The sequence below is a fragment of the Odocoileus virginianus genome, chromosome 2 (genome assembly GCF_023699985.2).
Source record: "Odocoileus virginianus isolate 20LAN1187 ecotype Illinois chromosome 2, Ovbor_1.2, whole genome shotgun sequence".
NCBI lineage: Eukaryota > Metazoa > Chordata > Mammalia > Artiodactyla > Cervidae > Odocoileus > Odocoileus virginianus.
The window spans coordinates 76,871,234-76,886,154 of NC_069675.1; the positions used below are offsets into that span (position 1 = coordinate 76,871,234).

Consider the following 14,921-nt stretch of genomic DNA (forward strand, 5'->3'; position numbering starts at 1 on the left):
GAATCCCAAAAAACATCTACTTCTGCTTCATTTACTATGCTAAAGCCTTTGACTGTGTGGATCACAACAAACTGTGGAAAATTCTTAAAGAGATGGGAATACCAGATCACCTTACCTGCCCTCCTGTGAAACCTGTATGCAGGACAAGAAGGAACAGTTAGAACTGGACAAGGGACAATGGACTAGTTCAAAATTGGGAAAGGAGCATATCAATGCTGTATATTGTCACTCTGCTTATTTAACTTATATACAGAATACATCATACAAAATGCTAGGCTGGATGACTCACAAACTGGAATCAAGATTGCCAAGAGAAATATCAATAACCACAGACATGCAGATGATACCACTTTAATGGCAGAGAGTGAAGAGGAACTAAAGAGCCTCTTGATGAAGGTGAACAAGGTGAGTGAAAAAGCTAACTTAAAACTCAACATTGAAAAAACTAAGATCATAGCAGTCAGTCCCATCACTTCATGGCAAATAGAAGGGTAAAAAGTGGAAACAGTGACAGATTTTATTTTCCTGGGCTACAAAATCACTGCAGATGGTGACCATAGCCACAAAATTAAAAGACACTTGCTTCTTTCAAGAAAAGCTATGATAAACCCAGACAGAGTATTAAGAAGCAGAGCTATCACTTTGCTAACAAAGGGCCATATAGTCAAAGCTATGGTTTTTCCAGTAGTCGTGTATGGATATGAGAGCTGGACCATAAAGAAAGCTGATCGCCAAAGAATTGATGTTTTTGAACTGTGGTGCTGGAGAAGATTTGAGAGTCCCTTGGACAGCAAGGAGATCAAACCCGTCAATCTTAAAGGAAGTCAAACCTGAATATTCATTGGAAGGACTGCTGCTGAAGCTGAAGCTCCAATACTTTGGCAATCTGATGTGAAGGGCTGACTCATTGGAAAAGACCTTGATCATGAGAAAGACTGAAGGCAGGAGGAGAAAGGGGTGACAGAGGAAGACATGGTTGGATAGCATCACTGACTCAATGGATATGAGTTTGAGCAAGCTCCGGGAGATAGCGAAGGACAGGGAAGGCTGGTATGCTGAAGTTCATGGGGTTGCAAAGAGTCGAACACGACTTAGTGACTGAACAAAAAATAAAGTAGAATCAAGAGGACTTGGTCATTGACTGGAAGAAAAAGATAAGGAAGAAGAAAGTCAAAAGGAAGATGTGTTTTCAACTCTTCACAACTGGATGACATCATTAGAGGAAACATAAAGGTCAGGGAGGAATTTCTTGTCCTTATGTTTACAAAGAGACAAAGCTGTCAGCGAGACAAGAGATTCCACCTCTGAAAAGGACACTCCAGAGAACACAGTCTGAAAACACAGCCCTCTGCCATCCACCCTAGGAGGAAGCTCACTGTGAGAGAGAATACAAGGCTATTTGCTCCATTTGCTATGGACGCACCAACACTGACAATGTTCCCGTGAAACCAGAGACCACAGCCTAGCATAGCAAAACACTTCACAGATGTGCTGACCTCTCTGAAAGACATGATTTTTTCCTGCCTCAGCTTTCTATTTTTAGTTAAAGATCTTCTCTGAAAGGCCTAAATCAGAGCTCATGGCGTGGTCCAAATATTTATGGAACCTCAGATCTCTGAAAGCAGGCTTATGTTCATGGCAAGTACAAGAGTAAAATGTTCCAAGGAACGAGTTTTAGCTAAGCTAGCATTAAGGGTTTCATGGACATTTTCTCCTGGTGGATTATTTTTTATCTCCCTGGCTTTCCCGGAACCCCACAATGGTTGAAAGCCACAGTCTCCCTTCATGATACAACCTGCTGAAGTCAGTCTCATAATCAGAGAGTGTGCCATCCATTTCCCAACTGTTCCAAAATCACTTTTCCAAAGAACATTGTTATCAACCATAATAGCCGTCTTCCTGTTCTGTCCTCCTTGTTTTGTATTCACTCTATGCCAATAAAAAGGAACCTGTTCTGAGGCCCACGCATTCCACAAAAAGTGTTAGTCGCTCAGTCATGTCCAACTCTTTTTGACCCCATGGACTATAGCCTGCCAGGCTCCTCTGTCCATGGAATTCTCCAGGCAAGAATAGTGGCATGGGTTGCCATTCCCTCCTCCAGGGGAATCTTCCCAACCCAGGGATCAAACCTGGGTCTCCTGCTTGGCAGGCAGATGCTTTACCAACTGAGCCACCAGGGAAGCCCCCATTCCACAAAGCCTAATCACAATAGCAACACTTATCACAAAACCAGGGATATCTCATTATGCGACTTTTAGAGGAGAGAAAAAAGAAAGCATCTCTATATCAGATCAAATGCTTCAGCTCAGAGGACAGAGTACATTGTTGGTTTCCTTGGCTGCGTCTGGCCCACAGCAGCCTATGGAGAGCAGGGAAGAAGAAGACCTCACCTTTATAAACTGTAGCAAAGTCCCCTTACATGAAGCTAGTCCCTGGCCAATTACAATCAGTCCTTGTATCATCTGCTCCTCACTATTACCTTGAGATTTTGCAGGTGAGGAAGCAGGGTTAGAAGAGATGGGCATCACACAGCTATTAAGGCTTAGAGCAAAACTCAAGCCAGGGCTCCCTGCTCTGCAGTGTGCTGGCTCACCCACTCGAAGAGGTAAGTAAGGAAAGCAGATAATGAACATTTGCAAGACTGCTATATTCACACCAGCATTTAACAGCATTGTTCACCCCCATTCAGAAAATACTATGTGTCAAAGGTATATTTATACATTCATATATATATTTAATATATACTTATAGTGTACCTTATATATATATATATATATATTTTATACATGAAGCTATACGTAAATGTACCTATAAAGGAATGTATATAATATACATATAGTGTGAACCATATTTAGAGAATTATACACATACTAAATAAAGATTTGGGTCAATTCCTCTATAAGTGAGACAAATCTCTTTAATTTTGACTAAATATACAAAAAAAAAGTTTTGATTATATAAAAGTAAAAGTTTGGTATAGAAAACCATGCCATAAGCAATGTTAAAAAAATATTTGCCACTTATATCACAGACAAGTGGTTAATGTACCTAGCATATAAAAGGCTTTAGACAGAGAAGAAAAAGAGAAAAACAATATAGAAAAATGGGCCAGATATGAACAGACAGTTTACCAAAAAAATGTCAATGGGTCTTAAAACAGGAAAACAATGTTCTACCTTGCTCATAGTAAGATAAATGCACATTAAAATTACGGAGCAGTATCATATCTAACGGGCTCCCCAGGTGGTTCAGTGGTAAAGAATTCACCTGCCAAGCAGGAGACGTGAGTTCCAGCCCTGGGTCGAGAAGAGCCCCTGAAGAATGAAATGGCAACCCACTCCAGTACTCTTGCCTGGGAAATCCCATGGACAGAGGAGCCTGGAGGGCTTCAGACCATGGGGTCACAAAGAGTCGGACATGACTTAGCGACTAATCAACAACAAATCACATCTAATACCAAAATGGGAAAAAAATACAAAAATTCAGCTACATATTCTATTACTAAGTATGTGGGGAAGCAGTTACTTTTGCACACTGCAATCTGGAAAACAAAATGAAGGGAAACTCTTATGAAGGAGAATTTGGAAATACTGAGCAAAACTGCCCAAAAATTAGGAGAAAATATTTGCAAGTTATTGGGCTTCGCTGGGTGGGGCTCACTCAGATGGTAAAGAATCTGCCTCCAATGCAGGAGACACGAGTTCAATCCCTGGGTCAGGAAGATCCCCTGGAGAAGGGAATGGCAATCCACTCCAGAATTCTTAGCCTGGAGAATTCCTTGGACAGAGGAGCCTGGTGGTCCAAGAGGTCGCAAAGAGTCAGACACAACTGAGTGACTAACACTTGACTTGACTTGATAGATCTAATAGGAGTCTAGAATCCAGAATAGATTTAAAAAATAAAAAAACTCTTAAAACAGTAAAAAGATAAATGGGCAAAGGATCTTACAGATATTTCTTCAAAGATATATAAATGGCAAAAAAAAAATACATGAAAAGATGTTCAACATCATTGTTCACTAGGAAACACAAGTCAGAGTCACAGTGAGATACCATTTCACACAACTAGGATGGATAGAATCAAAAAATAATAATAATACAAGTCTTATAACACAGTAAGTGTTTGTGATGATGCAGAGAAATCAGAATCTTCAAGCATAATGAGTTGTAGTGGAAAATGGTGTGACCAATTTGGAAAACAGTGAAGGAATGATAGAATTAAAATCTCACCATTGTGCAACTCATAATAAAATAACAGATCTGAGTGTGCTCATAAACGGCTGCTAAAACCCAGTTAAAAACCGAATAGGGAACTCCACAATGGTTAGTTCAGAGGAACAACACCTGAACTCACTGTTCAAGCCAGTGTAAAGAAAAGAGACAGGACAGAATGTGCCTCCTGATGCAAATACATACACAATTCTAAACTATCCCAGCCAAAAAATAAAATAAGACATAAATTTGATCTAGCTCTAGGTCTAACGGTTAAAATCAAATAGGATATTTCAGAGGTACATGTTCAAAGACACTATAGGGATGCAATCAGCAAAAACCAGACTGTGGGAAATTATACAGGACAAATGATGGATCAAATAAATGACACATCAAATAGATTCAGTGTGTGGCTTGTGTGGATACTGATTCAAGCTAGCCAAATGCTTTCAAAAATATATATATGAAAATCAGGAGTATCTGAACACTAAACTAGACACTTGATAACGTAAAACTATAATTGTTCAATTTTTCAATGTGTTAATGGTATAGTAATTGTGCTCTAAAAAAACCTTTATCTTTTGGAAATATATGCTAAGATTTTATGGATAAATTTTTACTGCATTGAGAATTTACTTCAAAATAATTCATTGGTGTGGGGTTGGGAGGAGAGGGAGGAGTCACTGATCATACAAGATGGCTATGAATTAATAATTATGACAATTATTTTAGCTGAGTGACAGGTACAGAGGAATTTAATGAATTATTCTCTCCTTTTTTGTACATATTAAAATTCTCCATCAAAAAATGTTTTAAGAAAAATCTATTAAGTACCTTATGTGGCTATGCACTGTGATACATGTTTTCATATACATTATTGTGCACCCTTTAATTCCCAGCAACTCACATAGTACCTCAATATAAACAATGAGTAATTATCACTGAATGAATGACTTCGTTTACTTCTCCCACAGTCCTAGCGGTAGATCTTATACCCCATGTCACAAATAGAGAAACCTAAGGCTCAGGATTTAGCCAACATTATACAGATTTATAGGGCAAACTTTTTCCACTATGCTTCAAACATTTAACTTTTTTAACTGGAAGGAAGAAGGTCTTTAACTGATTGGTCTTCAATTTTATATATTTTATCAGTCAGCCTCAATAAAGAATGCTATATACTCTGGTAAGGGATTTGGTACTAGCATGTCAAGGATACATGCGGTCTCTGATCAGGCACATCTATGTGTACCAAAGGCATCTGGCCATGAGGTAGAAAACTCAAGTGCTATTTTCATTTCTTCCTCAAGAGCTTCACTTCATTGCATCAATCCTCCTGTCTACTATCAACACAAATCACTCATGGTGATTGTAAGATTGAAAAGAAAGAAAAAAGATGTCAAAACTCCAAGATATTCTCTGGCAGCTTAAACTAAACACCACGTTGATCTACCTCTCTCTAAGTGGTATCTATAAAGCCTTTCCAAAGCCATTAACCTCTTACCACTCTGCTTCATGCTCTCAAACTCACTTTATAAATGCTCTCAAAACTGTGTCTTTTAAAGGTTGACATGTCCATGCACACATGTGCATAGGTGGCTTTGATAATGCACTTGATTTGCTCAAAAAAGTAAGAAAGGAATAACAAATACAAGCCACTTCTACTTGCTTTATTGGGCAGAACCACTCTTTAAAATCAATTCCATAAAAGTAAACAAACAAACAAACAAAAAAAAGCCCTAGATTCTTCTGTCCTTCCCACTTGTCCAAAATCTACATTAGTTCTATCATCGAGGGAGAAGAGGGGGGCATTTCTCTGCATTAATAATGCCGTCTTTGGAATAATCATCTGGAAAAGCTGTATTTCATTCTATTAACTTTCAAAGAAAAATCATATGTTTTTTAAAAGGGTGCTGTGCTGTGCTTAGTCGATCAGTCATGTCCGACTCTGTGTGACCTCATGGACTCTAGCTCACCAGGTTCTTCTGTCCATGGGAATCCTCTAGACAAGAATACTGGAGTGGGTTGCCATGCCCTCCTCCAGGGGATCTTCCCAACCCAGGGATCAAACCCTGGTCTCCTGCAAACTGTGGGCGGATTCTTTACCATCATGCTAAATTCTATTTCCAGCCGTGCTGTGTGAGAATATTCCAAATAAAATGAAACACATGTAAACAGAAGTGAAAACCTAAATTCCATCCACACCCAAGTATTGAGCATCCTCTCAGCAGGAGCCTTCCCTGGTGAGGACCTTCTCCCAGAGCAAGCTCCCCATGCACTGGGGTGGGTAGCATGTAAGGAAAAGAAAATTAGAAGTCAATGTTGGGTCACAGAGGAGCAGAAAGTATAATGAAATGTCAGAGGCATTGCATGGTCCACCTTGACCTGTGGATTTGGAAATGGAGATGCTAGTGGTCCTTGATTCAGATCTTTGTGGATCAGAGTATCTTTTTACAGCACAATCCTGAGAAAGAAATAGCTCTTTATGAGACACCTAGAAGGACATGCCCAGAGCTAATGTGCAGGCCATATAAAGCCTCAAAGAGCCTTCTAGATTTAAGTCTTTGTTTGCAGGGATCAGCATTACCTGGGTATCCCGAGGCTTCTAAGTGAGCCAATCCCCCCAGTAGTCTTCCAAATGGCTCTTCCCAGCCCATGAGGAAGCCTGGATGTAAAGTGAGTCCCACTGGCCAAGCAGAGCAAGGAAACTCCCTCCTGGTCTATTCCACATCCGTGTTCCAACAGCATTACGTGCAGCTGACAACACACCAGTGGCATAGGTCCCTGGTCACCCTAATTCAGAAGATTCATAACCCAAACCCAACTTTTAATTGTTGCACTGAAAGAAATCAACCCATCAGGTCCCCTTATCCAGGCTGAACTATCAGAAGCACCTAAAGAAAAGAAGACAAGGTTAAGACTCTGAAAACTTGTGCCTGAAGTGCCAATTCCCAGGTCTGTGACCTTGGATGGGAGGTTCTTGATCAATAAAACATGATGTACACACTTCGATGATACGATAACAAAAACAAAAGTCTTCTGAAAACACAAAGCATAAGATACATGTAAAACCTTATTTCAAAAATAAGAGAGTGAGGGAGGTGGGAGGGGGGACCGGGATGGGGAATACATGTAAATCCATGGCTAATTCATTTCAATGTATGACAAAAACCACTGCAATGTTGTAAACTAATTAGCCTCCAACTAATAAAAATAAATGGAAAAAAAAATAAATAAATAAGAGAGTAAGATAAGAGTCCCCTGGAGATAGTAAAGTAATGCTCAAAATTCTCCAAGCCAGGCTTCAGCAATACATGAACCGAGAACTTCCAGATGTTCAAGCTGGTTTTAGAAAAGGCAGAGGAACCAGAGATCAAATTGCCAATATCCGCTGGATCATCGAAAGAGCAACAGAGTTCCAGAAAAACATCTATTTCTGCTTTATTGACTACGCCAAAGTCTTTGACTGTGTGGATCACAATAAACTGTGGAAAATTCTGAAAGAGATGGGAATACCAGACCACCTGACCTGCCTCTTCAGAAACCTGTATGCAGGTCAGGAAGCAACAGTTAGAACTGGACATGGAACAACAGACTGGTTCCAAATAGGAAAAGGAGTACATCAAGGCTGAATATTGTCACCCTGCTTATTTAACTTATATGCAGAGTACATCATGAGAAACACTGGGCTGGAAGAAGCACAAGCTGGAATCAAGATTGCCAGGAGAAATGTCAATAACCTCAGATATGCAGATGACACCACCCTTATGGCAGAGAGTGAAGAGGAACTAAAAAGCCTCTTGATGAAAGTGAAAGAGGAGAGTGAAAACGTTGGCTTAAAGCTTAACATTCAGAAAACTAAGATCATGGCATCTGGTCCCATCATCTCATGGGAAATAGATGGGGAGACAGTAGAAACAGTGTCAGACTTTATTTTTTTGAGCTCCAAAATCACTGCAGATGGTGACTGCAGCCATGAAATTAAAAGACGCTTCCTCCTTGGAAGGAAAGTGATGACCAACCTAGATAGCATGTTAAAAAGCAGAGACATTACTTTGCCAACAAAGGTCCGTCTGGTCAAGGCTATGGTTTTTCCAGTGGTCATGTATGGATGTGAGAGTTGGACTGTGAAGAAAGCTGAGTGCCGAAAAATTGATGCTTTTGAACTGTGGTGTTGGAGAAGACTCTTGAGAGTCCCTTGGACTGCAAGGAGATCCAACCAGTCCATTCTGAAGGAGATCAGTCCTGGGTGTTCATTGGAAGGACTGACGCTGAAGCTGAAACTCCAATACTTTGGCTACCTCATGTGAAGAGTTGACTCATTGGAAAAGACCCTGATGCTGGGGGGTGATTGGGGGCAGGATGAGAAGGGGACGACAGAGGATGAGATGGCTGGATGACATCACCGACTCAATGGGCATGAGTTTGAGTAAACTCTGGGAGTTGGTGATGGACAGGAAGGGCTGGCGTGCTGCGATTCATGGGATCGCAAAGAGTCGGGCCCGACTGAGCGACTGAACTGAACTGAACTGGAGAAGGAAACAGCAACCCAATCCAGTATCCTTGCCTGGAAAATTCCATGGACAGAAGAGCCTGGTAGGGCTGTAGTCCACGCAGTCACAAAACTGAGCACACACGCATTTTGAGGGGGGTGGAGGGAGATGGGTTGGTAGCAATAAATAGGCAGAACTAAAAAACAAAAAACAAAAAGGTGAGTCTCCCTACTTCCTTGTTCCTGCCCCTACTCCTTTCTCTCTCTTGCCACCTTCATCTGGACAGTCATACTAGAAAGGTGCTCACTTCCTCCGGATTCCTTTTAGAATGGCTCACTCCCTCTGCAAACTCCAGGGATCCCTGTAACTCACCCAGCTCATCTCCAAGCAGGAGAGCTGCTTTAGAAGCCTAATTCAGTGAACCCAAAAGCCAGAAATCTGTCCTATTTGTAAAAAGGAAAGAACCAGAGGTGAAAGATATTCAACCAGAAAGTGGAAAAATGTGGACTTTGCCACAAGACAGGAGACTTAACTCTCCAGTAGCTACCTCATCACATCTCCAACTGAGTCACATTACTTAGAGGAACCCTCATGCAGACAGTTGGCCACCTGATGTGAAGAGCCAACTCACTGGAGAAGACCCTAAAGACAGCTGTCAGGGTGACGTGATGAGGTCCAGAGGTGGAGTGCTGGAGCACTGAACCCATCTGCACCACATGAATCATTCCCCCTGCCCTTACTTCCCAGCTCTGTTCCCCTTCTCCCATAGCCTTTCAGGTGCATTTTTATCTGCACTGCCCCACCCCCAAGGGATTACAGTGCCTTTATAGATCTCTTTATCCTTAGTTATCTTTATATCCTTATAGTTATCTTTACCCTCTTTATCCTTCTCTTTATTGCCTTTATAGTTCTCTTTATCCTCCACAACTCTGACCATTACTGTCACCAGACTCCAAGCTTTTCCATGCAGGGGACCATGTCTTGTCATCACAACAGCCCCAGCCCCTTATGCTAAGTAATGCCCATGGTCTAGTGAAAGATACTCCTTTTGATCTGGAAGAATCAATAAAAACTATCACTGTGAACAGATTGCGCACAGAGCATCTGGGGGCAGTGAAACTATCCTATATGATGCTGTGACGGTCCATACATGCCACTATATGTTTGTCAAAACCCATAGAAAGTTCCACACCAAGATTGAACCCTAATATGCACTATGGACTTAAGTCAATAATAATGTCAGTATTGGTTATCAATTGTAATAAACACTGCACCAAGGCAAGATGTTAAAAGTAGGATGAACTGTGTGGATAAGGGGAGGGTATACATGGGAACTCAGCAATTTCTGCACAGTTTTTCTGTAAACTGTTTTTTAAAAAACAAAACAAACAAACAAAAAAACCCACTGTTTTTGTGAAAGAGCTAGCAGAAGGCTGTAGATCAGGCATGGTGAAATGACACGCCTCCAGTGACCAAACAACCGAACAAGTTACACAAATGAAGTGGGCTGGGTGGGACTGTGGTGATCCACTCAGGTTATCTCAGAGACAAAGGCTGCTCAGCATGAGTCCTTTTTGAGAACAGAAGGCCAATCTGGGTGTATCTTACAGTGTTCCTGGAAAACCCAGAAATCCTAATTTTTATGTGGGATATCTCAACATAAATCAGAATTGATCCAAAAAGTTTTTAACACTATAGGAAGTGTCAGTTGTGCAGCTGTGTCCAATTCTTTGGGACCCCATAAACTGTAGCCCACCAAGATTCTCTGTCCATGGGATTTCCCAGTCAAGAATACTGGAGAGGGTTGCCATTTCTTTCTCCAGTGGATCCTCTCAACCCAGGGATCAAACTCGGGTCTCCTGAACTGGAGGCAGATTCTTTACCATCTGAGCCACCAATAGAGCTCAAGCAAAAATGTGTCTCCAGGCCTAGTACTGCCAATAAGTCCTCAATCTGGGACCAGAGTGAGATTCTTCTCAGCTCCAGCACCATAGCACTCATTTCAGGCCAAGCTAACTCAAATGGACACAAATGGAACCTTGTCACAGTAAGGAGTGTCACTTCCTCAAGTCTGAACTACAAACCACAAAAGAGGGTGGGCCACGTGGACAACAGGATCTTCTAAAGTTGACCTGCTGTGTCTCCCAGCACACAGCAGCCCACTCCTTCCAGGCCTGCCCTCTCCCCTCCTTCCTCAGTCATCTACCCCAACTGCCCCATGGATTTTTACAAACAGAAGAGTCTCCTGGATGTTTAACCTTCATTTCTGTCACTAGGTTTTTCTCCTTTTCCTTTGGTAAACACTGGTATCAGAGAAAACACCAGACAGGCAGCTCTTACCCTTGTGGTGTTGATGTCACACACTCTGCCCTCATCCTGCCCAGCGGAATGTCCATCATCATCCAAGAAGCTCCGGCCTTCTCCCTTCACTGCCAAGTGTGGGGTACAGAGGCATTTAGTGGCCAAAAGGAATCCTGTTCTCTGGTTGCAACGGCCGAAGCAATCGCTGGGAAATCACTCTCACCTGCGGAAGAAAGTATCAGTCATGTTGTAACTTTAAGGAGAAAACACATCCAAGAAGTTTTATCTCAGACTCAATCCTCTGGGCATTTTACTAATTAGACTCCTATCGTAGAGCCCAGTCAAATTCCCAGGGACCCATCACTCCCCTTGGTCACATAGCTCCAGAGACATCACAAAGTGATTCGCAACCACTTTCAGGCTCCAGGACTCAGATCTTGACTGGAGTGGACACCTGGGGCATCTCCACTGACCCCAAGGCCAACAAAACATCCATAACATGAGGTCCTAGAATTAGGATGTTAGTCACTCACCTCCCACACTGTTTCTTCCAGGAGCATCATTCTCCTAGCTAATTCATCAAGGATATACTTATAAAAAGACCCTGATGTTGGGAAAGATTGAGGGCAGGAGAAGGGGGTGACAGGGGATGAGATGGTGGGAAGGCATCACCAACTCAGTGGACATGAGTTTGAGCAAACTCCGGGAGATAGTGAAGGACAAGAAAGCGTGGCTTGTTGCAGTCCATGGTGTCACAAAGAGTCAGACATGACTTGGCAACTGAACAACAACAACATATTTATAAACTTATAATTGAATACCTTTAATCCATATTAGAGACCAAGTTTTGAGTGTGACTGCAGTAACAGAATGAATACTGCTTCTCTAATTTGAAATCAATAGGTTTCAAAGGCTGGCCGAATTCAATGTTGCTTCATTGGTCACTGTCGTCTTTTGCAGATCAGAAATGACTACACATGCTAGATCAAAGTTCTCTAGTTAACGCGCGCGCGCGTGTGTGTGTGTTATGTATGAGGGAGAGTTAATATGAAAATAAGAGGATAAACTTCATTTTTTCTCTCTGAATAAATTAAAGAAAGCCAAAAAAAAAAAAAAAACTTTACTTACCAACAAGGTAAGCCTTGCCTCATGGTGGTGCCTTCCCATGGTAGTATCTAAGCATCTACCTATCGATTTTCATGTTTTCCAATCAATGCTAAGTTCAAAGGGGAAATGGGGAAGATAAAGAAGAAAGGATTGATCCTGAGCTTCAGAAAGAAGTGAAAGACATGCTTCCAGCTGTGTCAGTCACTGCAAACTTTCATTATAGCTGAAGCGCTGCCTGATGTTATCCGGGCATTGGGATTATAGACAAGATGCAGCGCCTGCCCTCTCCCCCATCTCGGAGCCCACAGGACCCAAACCAAAGAACAAACACGTGGAGGTGTCCTACCAACATCCACAGGGCAATGGGGTGGGAAGCAAAGCAGGAACCACAAGCCGGTCCCAACAAGGGCCAGAGCAACCCTGCAGCAAATTTCCACCTCTAATAGAGATGACAACGAGGAAGGATACAGAAAAAGTGCAGCTCTACCCACACTGAACTTCTGTGATTGGGACCCTTGGCAAAGAGGTAGAGAAATTTCAACACGGATAAATAAAATTCAGGAGCTAGCCTCCTCCTCCTTTCCTTCCGCCCTTTGCCTCCTCCCCCCCTCATCTCCCCCTCCACCTCCTCCTAATTCTCCCCCTCCTCCCCCTCCCCCTTCTCCTCCTTTCCCCCCTCCCCCTTCCACTTTCTCCTCTTCCTTATCCTCCCCCTCCTCCCCCTTACCATCCTCCCCTTCCTCCTTCTCATCTTTCTCTTCCTCCTCCTCCTTCTGCTCCCCCTTCTCCTCCTCTCCCCCTCTCCATCTCCCCCTCTACCTCCTCCTTATTCACCCCCTCCTCCTCCTTACAGTCCTCCCTCTCCTCCTCATCTTCCTCTTCTTCCCCCTCCTTCCCCTCCCCCTTCCCCTCCCTCCTCTCCACCTCCTCCTCTTCCTTATTCTCTCCCTCTGCCTCCTTACCATCCTCCCCCTCCTCCTCCTCATCTTCCTCTTCCTTCTCCTCTTCCACGGCCTCCCAGCATCACCTCAAAGGGTTAGCCTCAGATATTTGTGTTCCACATGAAATGTAGAAATGTCGTGCCTTTTTTAAAGGGTACAGCACACAAATATAGGCTTCCTTTCCCTACCAGACACCTTTCCAAAAGTAGCACATTTTAAAGGAAGGTAAGATTAATCTGGCTAGGAGATAATTAACTAACTACAAACAGCTTTGATATGACTACATTAATTTCTGAAGAAAAAAAAAATCAACAAAGTCCTCAGGCTATTCAGCACTTCTGAGAAACCTCAGCACTGCTGGGCACTGGCTCATCACCTTCTCAGGATGGAACTGGTCCAGAGACAGACTGTGACCTTACCCAAACGTATCACTTTTACAGAAACTGGTGCCCAGTGGGCATCAATGTCTGATGCATGAACAACATCCTAGGCTGTCTTTTTCTCTCTTCTTCCCCTGAAAATCAGAATTCTTGTACCTTGCCTCATTTCCCCTCACCATGATTTCTGTCCAAAAGACTAGGTTTTTGGAAAACATGTAAAATCAGTCAATTCTTCTCTATATGAATTTATGTAAGTTCTGGCAGCTCTATACTGGGATTAATGACCTCATCCAAGAGGACTTATGCCATACCCACACCCAGAGCCCCTGTCCCTGCGGCAGACACTGCCAACCCATACCTCCACAGGAGATGCTCAAACATAGTTCTGTCTCAGTCTTATTTGAATGCACAGTTCCAAAGAACAGCAAGGAGGGATAAGAAAGCCTTCCTCAGTGATCAGTGCAAAGAAATAGACGAAAACAACAGAATGGGAAAGACTAGAGACCTCTTCAAGAAAATTAGAGATACCAAAGAAACATTTCATGCAAAGATAGGCTCAATAAAGAACAGAAATGGTATGGACCTAACAGAAGCAGAAGATATTAAGAAGAGGTGGCAAGAATACACAAAAGAACTATACAAAAAAGATCTTCACGATGATCTTCCCAGATAATCACGGTGGTGTGATCACTCACCTAGAGCCAGACATCCTGGAATGTGAAGTCAGGTGGGCCTTAGGAAACATCACTACGAACAAAGCTAGTGGAGGTGATGGAATTCCAGTTGAGCTATTTCAAAGCCTAAAAGATGATGCTGTGAAAGTGCTGCACTCAACATGCCAGCAAATTTGGAAAGCTCAGCAGTGGCCACAGGACTGGAAAAGATCAGTTTTCATTCCAATCCCAAAGAAAGGCAATGCAAAGAATGCTCAAACTACTACACAATTGCATTCATCTAGCAAAGTAATGCTCAAAATTCTCTAAGCCAGGCTTCAGCAATACATGAGCTGTGAACTTCCAGATGTTCAAGCTGGTTTTAGAAAAGCCAGAGGAATTGCCAACATCTGGTGGATCATCAAAAAAGTAAGAGAGCTCCAGAAAAACATCTATCTCTGCTTTATTGACTATGCCAAAGCCTTCGACTGTGTGGATCACAACAAGCTGTGGAAAACTCTGAAAGAGATAGGAATACCAGACCACCTGACCTGCCTCTTGAGAAATCTGTATGAGGTTCAGGAAGCAACAGTTAGAAGCAGACATGGAACAACAGACTGGTTCCAAATAGGAAAAGGAGTACATCAAGGCTGTATATTGTCACCGTGCTTATTTAACTTATAGTCAGAGGACATCATGAGAAACACTAGGCTGGATGAAGCACAAGCTGGAATCAAAATTGCTGGGAGAAATATCAATAACCTCAGATATGCAGATGACACCACCCTCATGGCAGAAAGTGAAGAAGAACTAAAGAGCCTCTTGATGAAAGTGA

The 14,921-nt window shown here is 42.4% G+C and overlaps 1 protein-coding gene and 1 non-coding gene across 6 annotated transcripts in view; both read right to left on the reverse strand.

Moving 5' to 3' along the window:
• The window catches only part of KCNS3 (potassium voltage-gated channel modifier subfamily S member 3), a 47,336-nt gene that overhangs the window by 4,396 nt on the left and 28,019 nt on the right, over nucleotides 1–14,921 (reverse strand). For 4 of the 5 annotated variants that reach the window (XM_070451422.1, XM_070451416.1, XM_020910129.2 and 1 more), the window contains one exon: nucleotides 11,045–11,228. The gene's annotated coding sequence lies outside the window, so the exon portion shown is untranslated. Of the gene's footprint in view, nucleotides 1–11,044; nucleotides 11,229–12,133; nucleotides 12,190–14,921 lie in introns of those variants that run through there. The other variant, XM_070451428.1, reaches the window with a different exon arrangement.
• On the reverse strand, nucleotides 2,109–2,180 carry TRNAG-GCC (transfer RNA glycine (anticodon GCC)). The gene has a single exon. It is a non-coding gene; the product is annotated as a tRNA-Gly (tRNA).